Below are 24,761 nucleotides of genomic sequence, written 5' to 3'. Positions count from 1 at the left end.
ACCAGCTGCAGCTACAAGACTTGCCATTTCTAAGTAATCAAAAAAGGTCTTCCTCTCACAAAGTTGAAAGTCAGAGTGAGGAAACAAGGAGGGGTTTTCATCATTTGGGAAAAAAATAGTTCTAAACCAATAAAAAGTGTTATTTTTAGGTCACATGACCTAGCCTTACATCATTAGGAAACCAAAAGTGAAATGAACCAATGAAAAGTTTTAACAACAAGTCACATGACCTGTTACGCTTACGTTACTCGCTGCGCGCCGCGCCCCGGATCGCTTCCGGAGAGCTGCGCTTCGCGCCTCGGTTCGCGCTCCGGAGCACTTCCGGAGCACTTCCGGGTGCACTAACGCGGCGCGTCATAAGACGCAATACGCGAGAACGCCATACGTCGCGCTTATGCGACGCGTCACAATGTTAATTTCTAACGCGGCAGTTGCGCAAACGGAACGTTTACCGGTTCGCGGACCGGGTCGCGGTAACCAAATTGAGCTAACGGGAAGCTACCCGGTTCGCGGACCGGGAGCGAAACAAAAAAAAATAATTAAAAAAAAATACATAAAAAAATTGTATTAAAAACATATAAAATATATTTTTCGAATTAAAGAAGAATACATTTTAAAGCTTTTGATATTTGCTATTAAAAAACCATTGAAATTCACTGAAAAAACCATAGGTTATAGACCATATATAGTTAGGAATTAGCATTTACAAAACCTTGAAAATTCACTGAAAAAAACATAGGTTATAGACCATATATAGTTAGGAATTAGCATTTACAAAACCTTATTTTACTCACACAAAACCATTGAAATTCGCATATATAGTTAGTTGCACTAACTATATATCGCGCACCCGCAATCCACTGCTGATCATGTCACATATTACATCATTCATGACATGGTCAGTGACATCACTGATGACATCACTGATGACATCTCAAATGACATCACTAATTACATCACTGATATCAACATCCAGTGTCTGTATGTTTCTGTAAAGTTTAAATATGTCTTACATATTGAAGAATGAGTGGATTTATAAGTGTCTGGATGAAGGATTTAGTAGGTGCATGACTGACTGTATGAGTGAGTGATTAAATGTGTCTCATTGAGTGCATGGGTTAGTGACTAAACTGTCTTAATTTGTGCATCAATATGTCTGTTGTTCTGTAATCTGCTGCATGTGTTGATCATTAGCTATATGAGTAACTATATGGGTTATTGATTGGTTGCCCAAGTATTTGTATGGGAGACTGAGTGTGTGTGTGGGTGGCTGGGAGGTGTATGACTCTGTGCATATATGTGTGAGCAGTTGATTCACTAGATGTATGGGTCCAAAAGTGCATGTGGAAACAGCTGTATGGGCGGTTGACTGTGTGCATGAGTGTATTGGTGAGTGAATGGATATCTCAGTGCTACATGTCAAAGTAAGTACATATGTAAAACACAGTACATGTGAGAGTTGACATATATAAATAACTGTGCATAAGAGCCAGTGAATGTGTGAGTGGCTGTATGGATCATTGTGAACTTGTATCCAGGATTGTATAAGAGAGTAAATATGTGTTAGTATATGTTTGAATAAGTAAGGTGTGTATAACTGTATAGTTGAGAAAATGGAGGTGTGATTGATTCTTTGCATGACTGACTAGGTGTGTGTGTAACTTCATGGATGAGTGACAGTCTGTGTCTGTTTACACTGAGTGTATCTAAGGTTATATTAGAGTCTGAAGAGGTTCATCGTATTATCACATGAATGATGTCATCAGTGATGTGATCAGTAATGTCAAATGAGATGTCATCAGTGATGTCATTTGAGATGTCATCAGTGATGTAATCAGTGATGTCATTTGAGATGTCATCAGTGATGTCATCAGTGATGTCACTGACCATGTCATGAATGATGTAATATGTGACATGATCAGCAGTGGATTGCGGGTGCGCGATATATAGTTAGTGCAACTAACTATATATGCGAATTTCAATGGTTTTGTGTGAGTAAAATAAGGTTTTGTAAATGCTAATTCCTAACTATATATGGTCTATAACCTATGGTTTTTTCAGTGAATTTTCAAGGTTTTGTAAATGCTAATTCCTAACTATATATCGTCTATAACCTATGGTTTTTTCAGTGAATATATATATATATATATATATATATATATATATATATATATGTTATGGCACCTTCCCCAACTGGGAAAGAATGAGTCGCACAACATCACGGGTGGTTTCAGTATTTATTCAAGGCGGACAAAATCGCACATTTATCCCAATGCATTTCGGCCACTCCCTCGGCCTTCTTCGGGGGAAGAGAATCTGCAGACATCGATGGGCTTCGCCTTTGGGTAACAGATGATTGCTTGTTCCTTTTTAATTACTTCCCTCTGGTGGGCGTGACAATGGTAAAAGTTCGCAAAGCTTTCTGGTATCCGTAGGCTGCATGCAAATAATATCCTCAAGTGGATGATGTCTGTTTTGTTCCACCCTTGAATTTCTGCCGTGATTTCCCCACATATATATATATACACACACACATATATATATATCCATACTAATATTATAAAGAGAGAGCCCAAACCTTTGAGGCGGGTAATCTCAGTAACCACAGCACCAATCACAACACCCAATACAGCGTTGGAAAGGGCAGTTGCAGCAGAAGGACATAGGCTATGCAGACGGCCACCATATTTTTTATTTATTTTTGCAGAGTTTTATATAGCGCGAACTTGACTCGAACTGAATCAGATATCAGAGCGCTTTACATAGCACCACTTACGTTACATGAGGACACACATTCATTTTTGTTAGGCACGGGGAGATTAAGTGATTTGCCCAGAATAACAGGATGTTTGGCGTTGTTACCAAGACTCGAACCCAGATCCCCAGGTCCTAGGTTGAGCGCCTTAGCCCTTAGGCCAACTACTCTATACATTTAAAAGGTAAAAGAACCGTGCCAGCAAAGTAGTCCCTTGTGGGCGTGGGATGGGGGTGTGACTAACGCTGGGGGCGTGTGGTACGGCCATCACATCGTGGGCTGTGGGCGTGACAAATGCTGGGGGCGTGACAAATGCTGGGGGCGTGTGTCCGCCCTTTATGCCATGTGGGTCGTACATACAAGCGCCAATTACGTTGCTGCGCAGCATCAAGGGGCATGCTGGGGGCGTGAGAAACGCTGGGGGTGTGTGTCCGGCCTTTATGCCATGTGAAGGCAATTGCGCCACATCAAGGGGCACGCTGGGGGCGTGTGCTACGTTCCGCCCTTCATGCCATGTGGGTCGTACATTAATCAGAAGATCGTCTGCTGTGGCCGTGTGCTCGGGGTGTGACAAACGCGTTCACCCTGAGGCCTGGTAAGTAACGTTACTGCAGCCTCTCATGCGCGCTGTTACTGAACTCTCTCATTCAACGAAATTACATGCGCCTGCTACCATCAACCAGGGCCTAGCTGGGCCTTAGGCGGCGGATCAGTGCACTAATTACACGCGCCTAATAACATCAACCAGGGCTGCATCTGGGCCTCAAGCGGGGGAACATGCAAATGAGCGTGTCTCCGGGTACAATTACTGCAGCCTCTCCTACTCGCTGTCACTCAACTCTCTCATTAAACGGATTTACCCGCGGCTGATAACTCTCTCATTCAATGACATTACACGTGCCTGCTAACATCAACCAGGGCTGTAGCTGGGCTCAGGCGGCGGATCACTACACCAATTACACACGCCTGCTAACATCAACCAGGGCTGCAGCTGGGCCTTCTCCGTCCCTATTCTAATGAAACAAAAATGTTTGTCTACAGCGAGATTTTAAAATAAATTGCCCTTGCCAAATACACACATTACACACATTCAATTTCATACCCGGACAACGACGGGATGGGCTGCTAGTGTATATATATATATATATATATTACCTACTGGCGGTCGCCAGTAGGTATATATAGTTAGGATTTTTTCCCTATGGGATTTTTGAAAATTCTATGTCGAATAACTTTGGCGTTTGAGGACAGAATTGGCTGAAATTTTCAGGAAAATGGAACATTTTGTTTCTGAGCAGCCCCTGGAAATTTGGGGGGGGGGTTCGTCAAGGGGGGGCCGAGAAAAAAGGGGGGTCCCAAAACGTGTTTTTAACATTGAGTTTTCCATAGGGCGGTTGGCCTCACTTTTAGCCCGAACGGCTGAATGGATTTGCACGAAACGTGGCAAAATTGTAGGGACTGGTAGCCCGATGTGCCTTTGCTAGGTCTCAATATATGTGCTTCAGTGGATTTTGAGAAATTAACGTTTAAAAAAAGATATATATCTGTAAGCGCGCTCCAGGCAGCGCTCCGGTTCGCGGACTTTACGCGTACCGAAACTTCGCGTAGCGAAGCTGATTGGCTCTCCGGTGCCTGTCAACATTCTAAACAGTCCGGAGCGGCCGCCATCTTGTCTCTCGGTAGGATCGAGAGACAAGAGGAGGCCAAAACAAAGGGGGAAATGACCATAAGGGGGCATAGTATATCCTCCCCGACCCCCTAGGTTTAATGTGGAGGCTTTAAAAGGGCCCCGCGGGGCAAAAAAAATAAATAAAAAAATTTGTTTTTTTTGCGTGGGTAGCGCCCGGTTCGCGAACCGGGAAGCGTTCTGGGCAGCGTACTATAATGAAAAATGAATGATAGACTTTTCAAATACTGTATGTTAATTGATTGTTGGTTTTGTTGATTATTTTTTTATTTTTTTATTTTTTAAGCAATTATTTATTATTGTGATTGTGTTTCAAAATGTAATAACATTTCTAACATTTAACTAGTTTATGAATTACATATAAAAATGATTAAAGACTCAAACAATTTTTTAATATTACATGCAATTTTATTTTTCGGATATTTTTTCAAAATTTAATAGAACGTCTAGCATTTGACTGTCCGATATGTCCTCTTGTTGAGTGAACATAAGTTCCCACATTTGACCGTCATCATAATGGAGTAAATGATCGACAGATTCTACACATTGAAGTAATTCATAGTCCCGTGACTCATCCATGAATTCTAAGTCATCAATGGGTTCCATAACTTGTTCATTGTTGCTGTCCAGAACAATTTCGAAGGAAACATTCTGCTCACCTTCCATTTTATTGCTGTAATTTGCATAAAAAATAAATATATCAGTAGAGATAGGGCACTGTTGGGTTTAAGTTCAGACAGGTACTTGTGAGTTTATAACAGAGAAGTAATCTATGGGCACTGTATGGTTTCAGGCGTGAAGTAGTACTATTAAAAAGTGCCTGTGAAGAAGCCTAAGTAAATTCATAATTATACCACAGAAACCTAAATCAATCCATAATTATAATAAAGAAGCCTTTCTCAATGTCTAACTCTTACAGAGGGATAGTATATAACTATCTGAAAATGTTTTCAAATTTATAAAATAATATCTCACCTTCTAAAAACAAGTTTAAGTTGTGAGTGAAAATGATCTTGCAATGTAGTTCAGGAAGTAGTAGTCAAAATGGCTGTGTTTTTCTCTCTTTCTTTATATATATTCAGGTACATAACCAATCAAATGTCAGGTAAAAAAAGTAGAAAATGAAAGTAACATTTTAATTGGTTGTCAATTCCAACACTTCAGATGTGTTTTGAGAAGTAATTTACCTCAGGGTATTTAGAGAGGTCTACAGGCTAAATGGCTAAATGGAATTCCAATCAAATTTGTGAAAATGGTAGGGATTGGTATGTAGTATGAGCTAATCTATATTTGGTGAAATTGTCTCCAGTCGCTTTTCTGTAAACTACTTTCCCACCTTTTTTGATGGTGCGCTTCCCAGGGAGCGACCCGGTACGCGAACTGGTGAGCGCCCCGGTTCGCGAACCTTAAGCGTTACGGGAGTCCACCATTTTGTGTTTCGGTCGAATTAAGATACAAGATGGAGGGCAAATAATGTTCAGAATGGGTAGAAGGGGGCACGGTAGACTTATTTTGACCCCCTAGGTTTTCTGAGGGTGGCTGAGGAGGCTTATATGTGCGAAAAAAAAACATTTTTTTAAAAAATTTCGCGAGGTTAGCTCCCGGTTCGCGTACCGGGAAGCGCCCCAGGGAGCGTACTTTGTTGAAAATTAGTGAAAAATGTTAGAGTAAAATAATAATTGTGAGTGATCAGATGTACGGTAGCTCTGAGAAGAGCTTTTGGGTTTATGGTACATTTAGGTACTTATAAGTAGGTACCAATGCACAGTCTTAAATTCAGAATGAAAATTCTGTTGCCCTCATCTGAGAAGTGAACTCCATCTCCTCTGTAGATATCTTGCATGTAGTAACGCAAGTTATTGTTGTACAGGGAGCCCATTCCATGGTCTCTCATGTAAGCTGAAACAGATTTGTTTACATGCTTCCTCGACTTCTCAATTTGTGGACAAAATTGGTTTGACCACCTCCATTTCTGTCTTTGGCATATATTTGAATATACCAAGGCAGTTTGAGGAAAAAGTGCCATCAATTGCTCAAAGGTGTCCTTTAAAAGCATTTCCAGACCTACCCCAGTCAAAGTGCCCAAATCATTACCTCCACAGTGCACAATTAACAGGTCAGGTTTTGGCAAATGCATAAAGGTTTTCACCAATGGTATCAATTGGTGACATTTTAATCCTCTGTGGCCAAACCACTTAATTTCCACATCTTGTAAATTGAGGTTAGGTAAATTCCTGTTCTCAGCATACCTCTGAGCCCAATAGATGTAACTATGTCCAACAATCCAGACAGAAAACATGGTGAGAGAAGGTTCTCCTGCAGTCAGATGAAGTGTGGCAATGAAATGGCAGTTGAAAAAATAAGAGTTTAAAATGAAAAAAACTGTGGAGTTTCTGTGTTAATGAAGCAGTAACAGTGATTGGTGGATTTTGATTGCTGAAAACAGAAAGTTAGGGTGCATGGATGAGTTGTTTGAAAGATGTATTTTGAGTGGTCAAGAAAAAATCATTAAATGAAAGAATGCACTGGATATGAGGTGCACTGAGAGTTCAGAGTTCAATTGCAACATTGTTGTGTGAACTTGCAAACACCAGAAGTCTTCCAAGAGGTGGTTGCCATGCAGAAAAGGCATGAAATGGCAGAGGGGGGAAGGGTTTTCATTTGAAAAAAAGTGAGGGAAGAGTTTTGATTGGGTGACATGAGAGATATGTGTGAAGAATTACAGCATTTCTGTGCTTTTGATAGCTGCAGACTCTGGAGTGCATACCTTTTGCTCTGCTGAAGACAAATTGGTGTGTTTCTGAGACTGTTTTGAAACTCAAAGTATTTGCTAAGGTGAGAAAATATTTCTTTAATTTAGATAGAGAATAGTGTGCTTTAAGGAGAAAATTATGAAGAAAGTTGTGTTTTCAAATGTTGCTTTGTCTCAAGTGTTTTACAAATAGATTTTGTTTCTTTGAGAAAATGTAATTGGAGAAAATGTGAAGTATTAGTACTGACAGGGTGTTTTTCTGCATAGGAGCTGTGGAGTCTTTTCAAATTATGACTTGAAAATCGTTTTTGAGGAAAATGAATGGTTATAATATTTCTGACAAGGACATAATGGTGTATGCTTCTTTATAAGGCAATTGACTGTCTCTGATGTTATTTTTCCCATTTTAATGTAAGACCTTTCTCTGTGGCGCAAATTGCTTGTAAATATGCTCCCACCTGTGCATGGCAAATTTAGATTTTGAATGTTTGTGTTACATAGCCATGTTAAAAGTGATACAAACATGCTGCAAAGGCAATCAAAAAACGCTTTTATGTGTCTTAAGGACATTTTAAGTCATTTTCCCATGTGCAGTGTTTTGAAATTATGATTTGAAAATCGTTTTTGGGGAAATGGAATTGTTTTTAAATTTATGACAAGGACATAATGGTGTATGCTTCTTTATAAGGCAATTGACTGTCTCTGATGTTATTTTTCCCATTTTAATGTGAGACCTTTCTCTGTGGCGCAAATTGCTTGTAAATATGCTCCCACCTGTGCATGGCAAATTTAGATTTTGAATGTTTGTGTTACATAGCCATGTTAAAAGTGACCCAACCATGCTGGAAAGGCAATCAAAAAACACTTTCATGTGTCTTAAGGACATTTTAAGTCATTTCCTCATGTGCAGTGTTTTCAAATTATGATTTGAAAATCGTTTTTGGGGAAAAGGAATGGTTTGTAAATTTATGACAAGGATATAATGGTGTATGCTTCTTTATAAGGCATTTCAGTGTCTCTGATGTCATTTTTCCCATATTACATTAAAAGACCTTTCTCCGTGGGGCACATTCCTTGTAAATATGGTCACACTTGTGCATGGTAAATTTAGATTTTGACTGTTTGAGTCACATAACCATGTTAAAAGTGACCCAAAAAAATTGCAAAGGCTTTCAAAAAACACTTTCATGTGTCTTAAGGACATTTTAAGTCATTTCCCTGTGGGCAGTGTTTTCAAATTATGACTTGAAAATCGTTTTTGAGGTAAAGTAATGTTGTTAAAATTTATGTGCGCCATATGCCCCCAAATTTCTTTTTCAGGGGTGCAGCAGGGTGTTCTTGAGACACCCCTGCACCTTTGGAAAAATTCGTAATTTGTGATGAGCTAATTGCTAATCGCAAATTGCACCTTCATTCCTATGGGCATCCTGGCCCATGGAAATGAATGGGTAATTTGCAATTAGCAATTTGCTCATCGCAAATTAGGAATGGTAAAGAATCGCTATTTATTCCTTAAAATTCGCTATTTTGGAAATGCAAAATAGTTTGATGATACATATGGCGGTTGATCTCTAACAAGATAAGAAGCTTAGGGATACATTTATGATGACTGGCGCAATGAAGTGGACATCACTTACTTCATTGGTAGAGCTTTACATGTATTATCTCCTCTGTATTCTTCATCAAGCGTAACTTTAATCTGCAATCCTGAGTAGGCCTCACCTTAAACAAACCTCTGGATAGGCCACACCTTATCGTCATCATGAATTAATCATTTAAAATGCTAGGGACAGATTTATGATAGGTGTATGCCTCTTTTGCGCCACTTACAAAACACTGCCCACGGGGAAATGACTTAAAATGTCCTTAAGACACAAGAAAGTGTTTTTTTAAAGCCTTTGCAATTTTTTTGGGTCACTTTTAACATGGCTATGTGACTCAAACAGTCAAAATCTAAATTTACCATGCACAGGTGGGAGCATATTTACAAGGAATGTGCTCCATGGGGAAAGGTCTTATAATGTAATATGGGAAAAATGACATCAGAGACACTGAAATGCCTTATAAAGAAGCATACACCATTATGTCCTTGTCATAAATTTACAAACCATTCCTTTTCCCTAAAAACGATTTTCAAATCATAATTTGAAAACACTGCACATGTGGAAATGACTTAAAATGTCCTTAATTCAAAATTTGCTATTCCTTATTTTGCGATTGCACTGAAGGATTTGCAAATTTTGCGATTCCTTAAATGCAATGTATCAAACAAAAAATATGTAAAAAATGACATTAAGGATTTGGAAACTACCACCAACTTCTAGTTTGTGGTAATTTGCGAATTCTTTTCAAAAAGCTTTTTTTCCAAAAAACAAAAGGTGCCATATGACGCCAATACATGCCCTTAGGGCATGTATGTGCGCCATATGCCCCCAAATTTCTTTTTCAGGGGTGCAGCAGGGTGTTCTTGAGACACCCCTGCACCCTTGAAAAAATTCCTAATTTGCGATGAGCTAATTGCTAATCGCAAATTGCACCTTCATTCCTATGAGCCTCCTAGCCCATGGAAATGAATGGGTAATTTGCAATTAGCAATTTGCTCATTGCAAATTAGGAATGGTAAAGAATTGCTATTTATTCCTTAAAATTCGCTATTTAGGAAATGCAAAATAGTTTGATGATACATATGGCGGTTCATCTGTAACAAGATAAGAAGCTTAGGGATACATTTATGATGACTGGCGCAATAAAGTGGACATTACTTACTTCATTGGTAGGCCTTTACATGTATTATCTCCTCTGTATTCTTCATCAAGCGTAACTTTAATCTGCAATCCTGAGTAGGCCTCACCTTAAACAAACCTCTGGATAGGCCACACCTTATCGTCATCCTGGATTAATTATTTAAAATGCTAGGGACAGATTTATGATAGGTGTATGCCTCTTTTGCGCCACTGTGCGTCACTTTTATGATGCAGCGGCGGTGCAAAAGATTTGCTATGAGGCGACAAAATTACAAATTGATGCATTTAGGCAGATGTGTCATGGTGTAAAAAAAACGTGCCACATGAAACCGATGCAGCAGTGATGCAAAAGATGCACCATGTTGCAAGACAGGCCTCACTTGGGGCCATATGTATCAAGCTAATTAGCATTCGCAAAGATCAAAATTCTGCGAATTTCGGCCTTTGCGAATGCTAATTAGACAAATGGTATGTATCAAACAAGTTTGATGCAAAATAAGGAATAGCAAAATTTGCTATTCCTTATTTTGCGATTGCACTGAAGGATTTGCAAATTTTGCGATTCCTTAAATGCAATGTATCAAACAAAAAATATGTAAAAAATGACATTAAGGATTTGGAAACTACCACCAACTTTTAGTTGGTGGTAATTTGCGAATTCTTTTCAAAAAGCTTTTTTTCCAAAAAACAAAAAGGTGCCATATGACGCCAATACATGCCCTTAGGGCATGTATGTGCGCCATATGCCCCCAAATTTCTTTTTCAGGGGTGCAGCAGGGTGTTCTTGAGACACCCCTGCACCCTTGGAAAAATTCCTAATTTGCGATGAGCTAATTGCTAATCGCAAATTGCACCTTCATTCCTATGAGCCTCCTAGCCCATGGAAATGAATGGGTAATTTGCAATTAGCAATTTGCTCATTGCAAATTAGGAATGGTAAAGAATTGCTATTTATTCCTTAAAATTCGCTATTTAGGAAATGCAAAATAGTTTGATGATACATATGGCGGTTCATCTGTAACAAGATAAGAAGCTTAGGGATAGATTTATGATGACTGGCGCATCACCAGGGATGTGCCAGTCATCCTGCGCCGCTGTTCCGCCACCCATGGTGTGCTGCATTTACAATGTGGCGCAGCATGGGGCAAAAATGGCACAGATGCGTGACGTATCTGTGCTGTAAAGGTGGCGCATTGCTGGAGTTGTATCGCAAGTGCGATGCAGCTCCAGCAAGGCTCAGGGGTGCCCCATCTCCACAATGTTGCGTCAAGACCTATGCCTGCTTAAAGCAGGCGCAGGGTTTTGACGCAGCTTTCTCCTATCTGATTGTAAATGCGGCACACCATGGGTGGCAGAGCAGCGGTGCACGTTAACTGGTGCATGCCTGGGGATGTGCCATTTAACATAAATCTGCCCCTTTACATTTAAGTATGTGCAGGGGACACAGAGTCGGTGAGGCTTATCCAAGGTTAAGAAGAGATGAGTCCTGTTCACTGAAAAATTAGACATAGGCTTCACCTGCTCAGCATCGCTGGACATGGCTAAATAATAGCTGCAAAATGTTACTCTTGTTAAACAATTTTACTATTATAATCTCTGAGATTTGTCTCTTACTCTGCAACATCTCATTGTTGTTATCTTTCTTTAAAGATAAAGACAACATCAACATGAGCGACAATCAGCAATCAGTTGATTTTGACCTCATCATTGAACTTGTAATTGAAACATCAGTGGATGTTGATCCCTTGGATGATTTAAATCCTGAGGATGAAGAAGAACGTGATGAGGATGCAGATTTGTCCGAATTATATGACATAGGTTGGGAAGCTGACCTGCTTGATCCTATGGAACTATAAACATTTATTTTTAAAATTTATAATAAATAAAAAGTAAAAATGTAAACCGTTTAATTTAAAAATAAAGACACCTTCAAAAACAGGTTATGTGTAGTGTCTTCAATAAAATATTAAAATATGCTCATAAAATTAGATCAGATTCACATATAAGATAGCACAGGTAACATGAATATAAATTCCATTTCTTTTCTGCTATTTCTGTATTCTAAAATTGCCATGCACTAAAAAATCTTATATGTAAAAATGTAAAGTAGTGTTTTAAGTTTTTGATTACTGTTATTGATGTACTGTTGGGTAATAGTGGTTAATAACATTTTTTAATATATTTTACCACAGATTCAACTGCAGATCATTTCAACATTTCACCATGCCAACGAAAGAAAGACTGAGAAAGGCTGCAAAACGTCAAAGACAGCAGGTGATTGAAAAAAAGCAGCAGTCCTCTAACAAAAAGATTTGTCAAGTCAACAAGAAAGCACCGGGTAAGAGTACAAAAACATTCATAAGAAATATTTGTAGTAAAAAAAATATTACTACAGAAAATGTTTCAGTCCAGAAAAAGAGAAGCAATTCAAATGTAAAGGAAAGGCCAATCAAAAATGTTACTGCTAGAGCAAGAGATAACTCTGTGCATGATAGTAGAAGGAAACAACAGTTTAGGGACATTCGTAAACGAATGTTCCGCAACAGGATAATTGGCAATTTGTTAAAAAATATTAAGAAAGGTCAACAGAAAGTGGTTTTTTATAAGAGAAAAAAAAAAGTTGAGAAAGTTATTGATCAGGCATTTGAAATTAAACGTAAGTTATTTATTTTGATAATCAATAGAATTAGGAAGCTAAACAAGGCAATTTATGATTTCAAAAGAAATAGTAGATGGAAGAGAATAGTTAATCGTAGTAATTTTTGTGAAGTTTTTTCTGGAGAATGGATGCATAGTTCAAGCTGTGAGGCATTTTTTAATGAGGAGAGTTATTTCCAGGATAATGATTTGGTGCATGCAGTTGACACCAGTGGTCGTGCTTATGAAGTGAAAGATGGTTGTCCAGTTGAAAAAGAAAAACTTGTGACAACAGAGGCAGAAGAGGTGTTAGGTAATGAGGTTTTAGGAAGACGTGCTAAGGGTCCTGTGTACACCTGGAAGTGTAGTAGTATTTGCAGTGTGCGACAGGATTCCATCAATTTGCTTTGTGATTTTGTACGGTCATTTAATAAGAAAAGTTTGAAGCAGAAAATAAGGTTGTTGCAAGAATTAGATCCTTGCAGAGTGAGAGAAGTGACAGGTTTGCATGGTCATTCACTGGCTTGTCTTTCCAGGAGAGTATGCCAGAGTGTTTTTCATAATTTCAGGATGCTAGCAGTGCATCATAATAAAGTGAGGAAATTAGTTAGAATGTTGTATTATGCTAAGAGTCCAGCAATTATGCTTAAAAAATTATGTGCTGCTCTTTTGCATGGTTCTGAAATAGATGTGAAGAATATATGTGAAGAAATTGAGTTTTGTTACTTTGGAAATAAAGAGGAGAATGTTGAAATTGACCAAGAAGAAGCGGGTGATGTGGAAGATAGTGTACAGGTTTCCAGTACAGATAATTTCCAGAGGGAAATAGCCACGTTTCAGGTCAAATCAAGTGAGAGGCCAAATTTCACTTGTGTGTGTTGTCGACGCACTTATTATAAGAATCAGACTAAGTTAGTGGATTTATATGCAAAAAGTGAAAGGGAAAATAATAGTGAATGGAAGGATTTCGCAACATACTTGATGGTAGAAAATTGTTTTGATTTGGGATTGGATCAACGTGTGTGTACTTATTGTTGTTGCAAATTAAATCAAAACCAGATGCCTGCTAGAGCAGTTCATAATAATCTGGAATTGGTTGAGATTCCTTCTGAATTGAAGGATTTAAATACTTATGAATCTATTTTGATTCAAAGTATCCATCCCTTTCAGGCTATTGTAAGAATGGAGCCAAAGACAGGGAAATTGCCTCCATCAGATTTACAGAGAGGATTAAAGGGAAGAGTTGTTTATTTGCCTCTAGATTTGAAGAAAAACATTAACACAATTGGAGTAGAAAAAGTGGACGAGGAACCTCTGGTTATCTTAGTTAATGGGGTTCCGACAAAGAATAAGAAAATATGGCAAGATTTAGTAGATGTTAGGAAAGTTAAAAAGGCAACATTGTATTTGAAAAAAAATAATAAATACTATAAGAATGTATATGTTGCAGAAGAGGAAGTAAGTGAGGAAGAGGATAGCGATTTGTGTGCTGGTCAAATTGAGAAAGTAGAAACTTCTACTAGTGAAGAAATATATGAACATTATAGTGTTCATCCTTTGCATTCCAAGGAAGTCATGGGGAATGCTATTGAGTTGTTTCAAATGAAACAAGCCAAAGGGAGTCCCATTAGTGTTTGGGAGGAAAGTTTGGAAGCTCGGTGTTTCCCACAGCTTTTTCCAACAGGTCAGGGAGGAAGATATGATGAGCGACCTCATCAAATTCCTGCTTCTGAATACCGGACTTTGCGATTGTATGCAGGAGATGCTAGGTTTCGACAATGCATTCCTTATTTGTTTCATCTCCTGTTTGAAAGCGATCTGTCTGGACTGTCATATGCAGTGAACCACATCTTGAAAAGTGGTATACACATGCAAAACATCTCGGCAAGTGACTTTATGGATACAGTCAATGTCCAAGACAGTATTTTGGATTCTCACCTGATTAATCTCATGGCGTGTCAGCGTGGTACTAATGAGTACTGGTACCGTCGTCATGGTGATTTAAAATGTATGCTGAGGAACTTAGGTACTCCCACATGGTTCCTCACTCTGAGCTGTGCCGAGTATGGCTGGGAAGACTTACTTGAATTTCTACGAGAGGCAAATGCTAACGTAGAAAACATCGAATTCAAGACACCCGGAGAACTGTGCTCTTTGGATCCAGTCAATGTATGTAGGTACTTCAATCATAGATTTGAAGCTATGATGTCTTTCATCATGAATAAGAAGAATCCACCTCTTGGAGAGGTGTTGGATTTCTTCTGGAGAAAGGAGTACCAAGCAAGAGGTGCTCCTCATATACATATGTTGCTGTGGATCAAGGATGCACCTAAATTTGGAACGGATCCAGAAGACTCAGTGATGAGTTTTATACAACAGTATTCTACGTGTGCTGTTCCAAACGCAAAGGAGAAGAAAAGCCTAAGAGAAAAAGTTCTGCGTTTCCAAAGCCATCGATGTGGAAAGTACTGTCGTCGTAAATTCCGAAACAAGGACAAGTTCTACACCAAATGTCGTTTCGGCTTTCCACGACCGGTGATTTCTAAAGGAAGAGTAAACAGTTTGATGTCTTCGCTGCGACATAATGTGATGAAGAAATCACCTAAAAACACATACAATTTGAAGAGGAACGAAGAGTCCAAGTACATCAACGACTACAACCCGGTGATTTTGTCCATGTGGAATGCTAACATGGATATACAGTTTGTGGCTGATAACTGTATGGCTGTGGCTCGGTATGTGACGTCTTACATCACCAAAAAAGAGAAGACAGAATTGAAGGATATGTGGGAGGACATTTCCCATGAAAAGAGCCTCAGCAAGAAGTTGTACAGTTTCAGTCTGAAGATGTTGTCGCATCGAGAAATCGGAGCGTACGAATGTTCTGACCGGTTGTCTTCAGCAAGTCTCTATGCCAAGTCCAGGAGTATCATTTGGGCGAGTCTTGGTCTTGCTGCAACGCGTAATCGAGTTCTCAAACCTGTGCGGGAAATTGAGTATTTGGCGGAAAAGGAGCCAAACAGTACCGACATTTTGAAGACCAACATGTTGGATACATATTATCCAAATCGAAGCATTCACCTCGAGAATGTTTGTCTGTATGAGGTTCTTCAAAATTACATATTCAAGAGGAACATCAAAGAAGATACTGAGAAAGGAGTGTATGCTGTAATAGGAAGTGAGGGATGTCTGGTCAAGCAAAGAAAATGCCACTTGGTAAACCATCGAAAATTGAGTGGCGAATCTCCTGAAAAAAAGGAGTTTTTCTATTTAGCACTTTTGCAACTTTTCAAGCCTTGGCGTGCAGAAGAGGAACTGCTTGGAGATTTTCTCTGTTACGAAGACTCTTTCAATGCCGCTAAGGAGACCATAGAATGTCCTGCTTTTCCCAAATATGTACAAATGTTGAATGCGGAAATTGAGCAGGAAGCAATGATTGCAGCCGAGATTGCCAGAGACAGTTCTCAGGACAGTCAGAGTTCTGCTTCATTGAGTCAGGATCCACTAGGAGGACCTGTTATCGAAAATGAAGCTGCCACTGCTATGAATGAAGTGGAAAGAGCCATGGCACATGCTCAGGAGGATGCGGTTAACTTAGAAGAGTTGGAAAGACAACTCAACGTTGAGCAGAGGAAAATATATGACGAAGTTACCATGCAAATTGATCATGGATTAAGTCATGACAAGAAAGAGTGCTCATGTACGTCGTTGAAGCCTGTCCGACTGTACGTGAGTGGAGAAGCGGGAACTGGAAAAAGTTTCCTCATTAAAGCAATTTCATGCTATTTGCAGGAAAGGACAGAGTCACCGCTGTCTTGTGTTGTCACCGCTCCAACTGGACTGGCAGCACATAACATTAAAGGGATTACTTTACATCGTTTACTGATGCTGCCAGTGGAGCATGACAACAAATTACAATATCACAAGCTATCTGGAGATGCTTGTTTTGAAGTTTCAAGAATCTTGAGGAAAATGAAACTTCTTATCATTGACGAAGTAAGCATGGTTTCCAATGTCATGCTTGCCTTTGTGCATTTGAGAATGCAAGAAGTTCTCAAAACAGAGTATGATGTGTTATTTGGTGGCAAACACATCATTGTTTTCGGAGATCTTCTGCAGCTGACACCAGTGAAAGGGCAACCTGTGTTCAAAATGCTCACGCATGAAGATACCAGGAAGTGCCTAGGCAGCATTGGCAACGTCAATATATGGTTAAACTTCAATTATGCTGAACTGCATGAAAATATGCGTCAGGCGAAGGATGAAGTTTACAAGACTATTCTACAAGATGTTAGAATTGGAAAAGTGACCGAGCATGGGAAAGAAGCTTTACATGCACGATTACTGTCAAATTTATATCCAGAACAAGATGTTGTGCCTGAGAATATTTTTCAGAAAATTACTGAGAAGAAATCTGGAATATGTTTGATGCCAACTCTTGCAGAATGTGCCAAATTCAACAACAAAATGTTGCATTTAGAAAAGCAAGAGATTGTGAAACTGGAAGCTATTGACAGAGTAGAGCATATGGGATCAACAATTATTTTGTCTGAGAATCTGAAAACAAAATTGGATTAATTAGAGAAGAGTATATCTAAAACTGCAGGTTTTGAAAAGACTCTGAATGTGTGCTTGAACTGCCGTATAATTTTAAGAAGGAATTTACATGTTGAAAGAGGTCTGGTAAATGGATCAATGGGTAATGTTGTTGATTTTGTAAAATACAGAAATAGAGATGGAATTGAATTTTTAAAAATTAAATTTGATGGCATTGAGGAAGTACAGCTAATTGGTCGTTGTTCTGCTAGATTTTTGCTTGTAAAAGACTTATATGTTCGCCGTAAGCAGTTTCCTGTTTGCTTGGCATATGCGGTGACAATCCATAAATCGCAAGGTTTAAGTGTAGACAGTGCATTGGTGAATATTGGCAGTTCTGTGTTCAAGGAGGGTATGGCATATGTGGCATTGTCACGAGTTAGAACTTTATCGGGATTGTACTTGATTGAGTGTGATGTCACAAGCATTTGTGCGGATCTAGATTGTGTTAAGGAATACAATAGGTTAAGAAGAGAGTATGCGCCACATTTGCCTCAATATCCTTTGTTTGAGAAACGTGTGGTAGGCCGGAAACGAAGAAATGTGACCAATACTGGGGAGGTTGTAGCAAAAAGACGAAAAGTCGATGAACCTGAAATTATAAGCAGAAACAAAAAGGATTCTGTTGAAGATGTTGTTGGTTTTCAATTTGAAAACAGTTCTGGTGTCAACTGCTATGCTAATGTAGTGGTTAATGTTTTGTTTTCTCTAGAAAATGTAAAAGAAGAGATTGTGGTCAATTCTGATCAAAGATTTTGCAGTTTGTTAAATTCTGTGTTAGAGAAATGTAGCACTGATAGAACAAACATAGAAAGTGTGTCTGAAATTCGAAATCTGTTAGACAGATGTTCAGGCCAAACACAATTCTCTCAAAATATTCAGCAAGATTGTCAGGAGTTTTTAATGTATATGCTTGATGTATTGCATGCTGAAGGTGTAGATGTAGATCAGCTGTTTGGGCTTTCTTATCAATGGCAGCATGACTGCGAGAACTGTATGGTATCAAGTACTACTAGTGTAGACTCAGAAAGATTTATATATTTAACTTTGCCAGACAGTAAATCAGTCTCCTTTAATAAGCTAGTAAAAGCAGCTGATCACAACATGGAGTGTAGCCAATGTAAATCTGAAATGATGTCCACATTATTTATACGAACATATGGCCAGTATGTCATTTTAATGTTCCAACGATGTAGGCCTGATGGAACAAAATTGACAACTTTAATTAAAAATTTTGTGGCTTCGCAGTTGTCAATATCAGGAAAGACTTTTGTAACTGCAGCAATTATATATCATGACGGTCCTTCAATAACATCAGGACATTACACAGCTTATTTAAAGTCTAGAAATGGCTGGTCATTCTGCAATGATTCTGTTTTAATTTTCAAAAAAAAATTGCCGTATGACCTTAAAAACTCTTACCTGGTGTTTTTAAAACCAAAATTTTAGGGAAAGAATCTCGGGATGTGCTCTGTGGAATTTCAAGAAGTTCTAATGGCTCCTACACGATTTGGCCTTGAGGATAAGTGTAGTTCAGAGACATAACTTCTAACCATAAGACTGGACGTCATGGAGAAATAAGTGCACTTTGAATGAGTTCAGAAAAACTATTTCTTTTTATAAGCTAATTGAAGCAGCCAATCAAAACATAGAGTAGAGGGAATGTAAGTCTGCAATGCTGTCTACTGTTTTACATTGCTTTGTGATTAAAAGTGATGTAGAGAATTAAATAATTGTAGTAGTCATAGAGGTAGTGTAAGTCTGCTTCATAGTAAGCAGTATCAGTGTCATAGGAAATGTAGAACATGACTGAGCAAGAAGGGGAAGATATTACTATTCCAGGATTGTGAAAATGATCTTCAACATTTAAATTCTGAAAGTTGCAGAAATGCCAAATGACGGGATTGGCTTACAAGAAATCCAAGAGTTATAAATGGCTCTGACAAGATTTGGCATTGTGGAAACTTGTGGTAGAGAGCAAGAAGTCATTTATTGCATGTAACATGTTTTTAAAAACGATGGAGGTTTTCTTTCAGAAAGTGGCGGGCTGAAAGTAATAACAGCACAACAGAGTGTAAGCTGTTCATAGGACATCCTTTGACGTCATGGAAAGTAAGTTAACTTTAAGGAGTTCTGAATTCTGATTTGTTATGTTGTATGGGTTTTTTAAACACAATCATTTTGATTGTGTTTTTTTTCCCCGCTGTTATATGATGAATACCTTCAAGTCACTGTTTTTAGTGAATTTTGATACATTCTGAGAACAGCAAAAATAAACCATTTAACATGTATAATTAATTCTGTACTGTTTGCATTTATGATGTATATGTAGAACTGTGTAGGAGGCATGGAGAAGGTGAGGCTTCTGTAAGTGTCAAAGTTGTTGCATGCAGTGCTGAACTTCTGCGTACTCTTTCATATGCTGGACTACATCTGCACAATGAGATACCTAAGCAAAGGAAACACAAGTGATGTGATTGTGAAATGAGCAAAAGAAATTGCACGTATTTCAATTACATCACCTGTGTTTCCTATCATTACGAATCACATTGTGCAGATCAAGTTTAGGTCTGTCCAGGGAAACAGAGGAGGTTTGGCCTTTGTTCAAGAGTGCAGTGGACATGACTCACTTCATTGGTAGGCCTGCAAATGTATTATCTTCTCTGTATTCTTCAACAACTCTAAATTTCATCTGCAACCCTGAGTAGGCCTCACCTCAAACAAACCTCTGGATAGGACACATCTTATTGGCATCCTGAAGCAATCATTTAAAATTTTAGTGTCTTGCGACACTTTTCTGAGACAACAGCAATGCAAAAGATGCACCATGTTTTAAGATAGGCCTCACTTCATCTGCAACAAGATACTGTTAGTTTAAAATGTATATCTTTAGGACTGTGTAGGGGGCCTGGAGAAGCAGAAGCTTCTGTAAGTGTCAAAGTTGTTGAAAAACTGTTTGTCCTTCAATCTTTTCCCTTGTCTTTTGTAATTTTTAAATACATGTTTTAATATTTTTCAAATGTTTGTTCTCTCTTTCACAGATTGAAAGTATAAAAACAAAAAGTGAGTAATTTAACGACAATTATAAGGTAAATGTTTTGTACTCTTTTCGTTACATTTCTATCACATTTAACTTCTATTAGTTCCACTGCTTCATTTCTTTAACCCTCAGTTTCCTGCCTTTGCTACTTCCCTCATTCCTTTCTCTATTACCTACTTACTCAACTCCTTCCGCTCTTTTTCTCAGTCCCTCTCTTCTCATAGTTCCTCACTCTTGTTCACTCACTCCGTCTCTATTACTCTTAGTGTCTTTGACTGATCACTCTATCACTACTTGTTCATAATGCTTTCTCTGTGTAGTTGAAGCACACTAAGGGGCATATTATGAACACAGCCAATACAATTATTGCTGTTTTTATTGGCAGAAAACTGGTGCAAAAGTGGTTTTAGCGGCAGTTTTCTGCCGCAAAAGCGGCTTTAGCGACACATTTCTGACGATAAAAGCTGCAAAACTTTTATTGCCTATGTTGATGATATGGCTCTATGTTACTTACATTTCTTTGCTGTTTCAATTAATCTTTTTCTGTTATTTTTTGTTTTCTGTTTTCTATTTTTTCTCTCTGTTATTCCCCATGTTTTAATCTTATTTTGAACATTCACTCACATTCTCCAAGAAACTCTTCTTTGTTATTGTTCTACTCTCTTTTTTTTTCTTTCACTTCCTTATCTATTTTGTTTTTCACAATTATACCCTCTTCCGTCTTTTCTTCGGTAAATAGATCTATTAAACAGTATCTCTTCTTTACTCCCTATAGCTGTCTTTCTTTTAACATCACTCTCTGTTTACTTTCCTTATACTTACTCTTTTTTTTTGTTTTTGTTTTTTTTTGGTTAGCTCCCGGTCCGCGTACCGGGAAGCTAACCGGGAAGCGAACCAAAAGAAATAGAGCTTGCCAGAGTGCTAAACATTCTAGCAATTTTTTTTGAAAGGGGAGGTAGTTCTGAAAAGAACTTTTTTTTTTTATATTTTTGTTGTTTTATATATTTATTTATTTTTTGAACATTTTTTGTTTTTTTTGTATTTTTTGAACGATTTTATAGCAAAAAAAAAATTACTGGGGGCGGTTAGGGCAATTATGATTGTTGTAAGCTAGGTTTATTGAATTGATACTCATGTTGCCACATGCTATCAACGCACCACAGTGCATACAAGTATGTTTCATGTGGCCAAAATTCTCTTGGATGTTTGGCACAGTTTCCCGTGCCTCTGCTGGTGTCAATGATATTGACGATCTTGACCTGGCCACAGGAGTTGATGTTGGATTTTGTTCCATATCCCGTATTTCCGCCCGGCTGTAATTGAGTGGATGCCTCCTGGTCATGTGCCTATGCATGGTATAGTTCCCATAACTATACTTTTTATCAGTCCCTCTTGATAATTTATCTTTGCAGATGAGGCAGGTGACATACCTCGCATTCACTTTCTTTTGCCCTGGAGGGATTGAATAAAACTGCCAGATGAAACTGGCTTTCCTATGGGAAACCCGGGGCATCTCTTCCAAGAACTGTGGTTCTTCTCTCTCCTCTTCCTCTATTTCTTCTTCTTCCTCCTCTGTGTTGGTCATGACCTGGGGAGGTGGTCCTCTCTTCCCATGAGGAGGTGGAGGTGGTGGTGGGGGTGCACCAGCTGAAGCAACTACTGTAGCCATTTCTCAAGTATTAATAAAGGTCTTCCTCTCACAATGATGAAAGTCAGAGTGAGGAAAGAAGGAGGGGTTTTCATCATTTGGGAAAAACAATAGTTCTCAACCAATGAAAAGTGTTATTTTTAGGTCACCTGACCTAGCCTTACATGATTATGAAACCAAAAGTGAAATGAACCAATGAAAAGTGTTATTAACAAGTCACATGACCTGTTATGCTTACGTTACGCGCTCCGGTCCGCGCCCCGGATAGCTTCCGGGTCGCTGCGCTTCGCGCCTCGGTCCGCGCCTCGGTCCGCACCCCGGGGCACTTCCGGGTGCGCTAACGCAGTACGTCATAAGACGCATTACGCGGCAACGCGATACGTCGCGCTTTCGCGACGCGCCGCGGATCGCTTCCGGGGAGCTGCGTTTCGCGCCTCGGTCCGCGCCCCGGGGCACTTCCGGGTGCGCTAACGCGGTACGTCATAAGACGCATTACGCGGCAACGCGATACGTCACGCTTTCGCGACGCGTCACGATGTTGATTTCTAAAGCGGCAGTTGCGCAAACGGAACGTTTACCGGTTCGCGGACCGGGTCGCGGCATCAATTTAAGCTAACGGAAAGCTTTCCGGTTCGCGGACCGGGAGCGAAACAAAAAAAATATTTAAAAAAAAATTATTAATAAACATATAAAATATATTTTTGGATTTAAAGAAGAATACATTTTACAGCTATAGATATTAGCTTTTAAAAAACCAATGAAATTCACTGAAAAAACCATAGGTTATAGACCATATATAGTTAGGAATTAGCATTTACAAAACCTTGAAAATTCACTGAAAAAACCATAGGTTATACACCATATATAGTTAGGAATTAGCATTTAAAAAACCTTATTTTACTCACACAAAACCATTGAAATTCCATATATAGTTAGTTGTACTAACTATATATCGCGCACCCGCAATCCACTGCTGATCATGTCACATATTACATCATTCATGACATGGTCAGTGACATCACTGATGACATCACTGATGACATCTCAAATGACATCACTGATGACATCACTGATGACATCTCATTTGACATTACTGATCACATCACTGATGACATCATTCATGTGATAATACGATGAAGCTCTTCAGACTCTAATATAACCTTAGATACACTCAGTGTAAACAGACACTCACAGACTGTCACTCATCCATGGAGTTACTCACACACCTAGTCAGTCATGCAAAGAATCAATCACACCTCCATTTCCTCAACTATACAGTTATACACACCTTACTTATTCAAACATATACTAACACATATTTACTCTCTTATACAATCCCTGATACAAGTTCACAATGATCCATACAGCCACTCACACATTCACTGGCTCTTTTGCACAGTTATTTATATATGTCAACTCTCACATGTACTGTGTTTTACATATGTACTTACTTTGACATGTAGCACTGAGATATCCATTCACTCACCAATACACTGATGCACACAGTCAACCGCCCATACAGCTGTTTCCACATGCACTTTTGAACCCATACATCTAGTGAATCAACTGCTCACACATCTATGCACAGAGTCATACACCTCCCAGCCACCCACACACACACTCAGTCTCCCATACAAATACTTGGGCAACCAATCAATAACCCATATAGTTACTCATATAGCTACTGAACAACACATGCAGCAGTTTTCAGAACAACAGACATAATGATGCACAAATTAAGACAGTTTAGTCACTAACCCATGCACTCAGTGAGACACATTTAATCACTCATTCATACAGTCAGTCATGCACCTACTAAATCCTTCATCCAGACACTTATACATCCACTCATTCTTAAATATGTAAGACATATTTTAACTTTACAGAAAAATACAGTCACTGGATGTTGTCATCAGTGATGTCATTTGAGATGTCATCAGTGATGTCATCAGTGATGTCATTTGAGATGTCATCAGTGATGTCATCAGTGATGTCACTGACCATGTCATGAATGATGTAATATGTGACATGATCAGCAGTGGATTGCGGGTGCGCGATATATAGTTAGTACAACTAACTATATATGGAATTTCAATGGTTTTGTGTGAGTAAAATAAGGTTTTTTAAATGCTAATTCCTAACTATATATGGTGTATAACCTATGGTTTTTTCAGTGAATATATATATATATATATGTATATATATATATATACATATATATATATTACTGTTCACAACGCGCAGCGACGCTGCGCAAATGCACTCTACTCCGATAGGTAGAAAATCACTCCATTCGTTCTTGGCGCTTTCCAAACTGGTTTATTATTTCAATTGCTGCATCGTGAATACGGGCAAAGGAAAAAAAAACAACGCGTTTCGGCGAAACACTCACGGGTCACGGGACCAAGGCGAGTGTTTCGCCGAAACGCTTTGGGGTTTTTTCCTTTGCCCGTATTCACGATGCAGCAATTGAAATAATAAACCAGTTTGGAAAGCGCCAAGAACGAATGGAGTGATTTTCTACCTATCGGAGTAGAGTGCATTTGCGCAGCGTCGCTGCGCGTTGTGAACAGTAATTTGTTACAGGGTGACCTCTGCCCCTGAGTTGCACCGCTGTCCTGGTGTCCCGGCGACTTTGCGGAGGATGTGAACCTGATATATATATATATATATATACATATATACATACATATATATATATATATATATATATATATATATATATATATATATATATATATATATATACATACACACACACCCACACCCACACATATTTACAAATAAATGCCTACATCCATACACACACACATCCACACATCTTGTTCTTGCATACCCCAAGCTTATCACTAAATATATTAAACAAGCAAATCTGGAGAGATGGCCAGGCTCCAGACAGAAT

Source organism: Lissotriton helveticus, chromosome 2_1 (genome assembly GCF_964261635.1).
Source record: "Lissotriton helveticus chromosome 2_1, aLisHel1.1, whole genome shotgun sequence".
Classification (NCBI taxonomy): domain Eukaryota; kingdom Metazoa; phylum Chordata; class Amphibia; order Caudata; family Salamandridae; genus Lissotriton; species Lissotriton helveticus.
The sequence above is the reverse complement of the archived record's forward strand: the minus strand, read 5'-3'. Positions refer to the sequence as shown.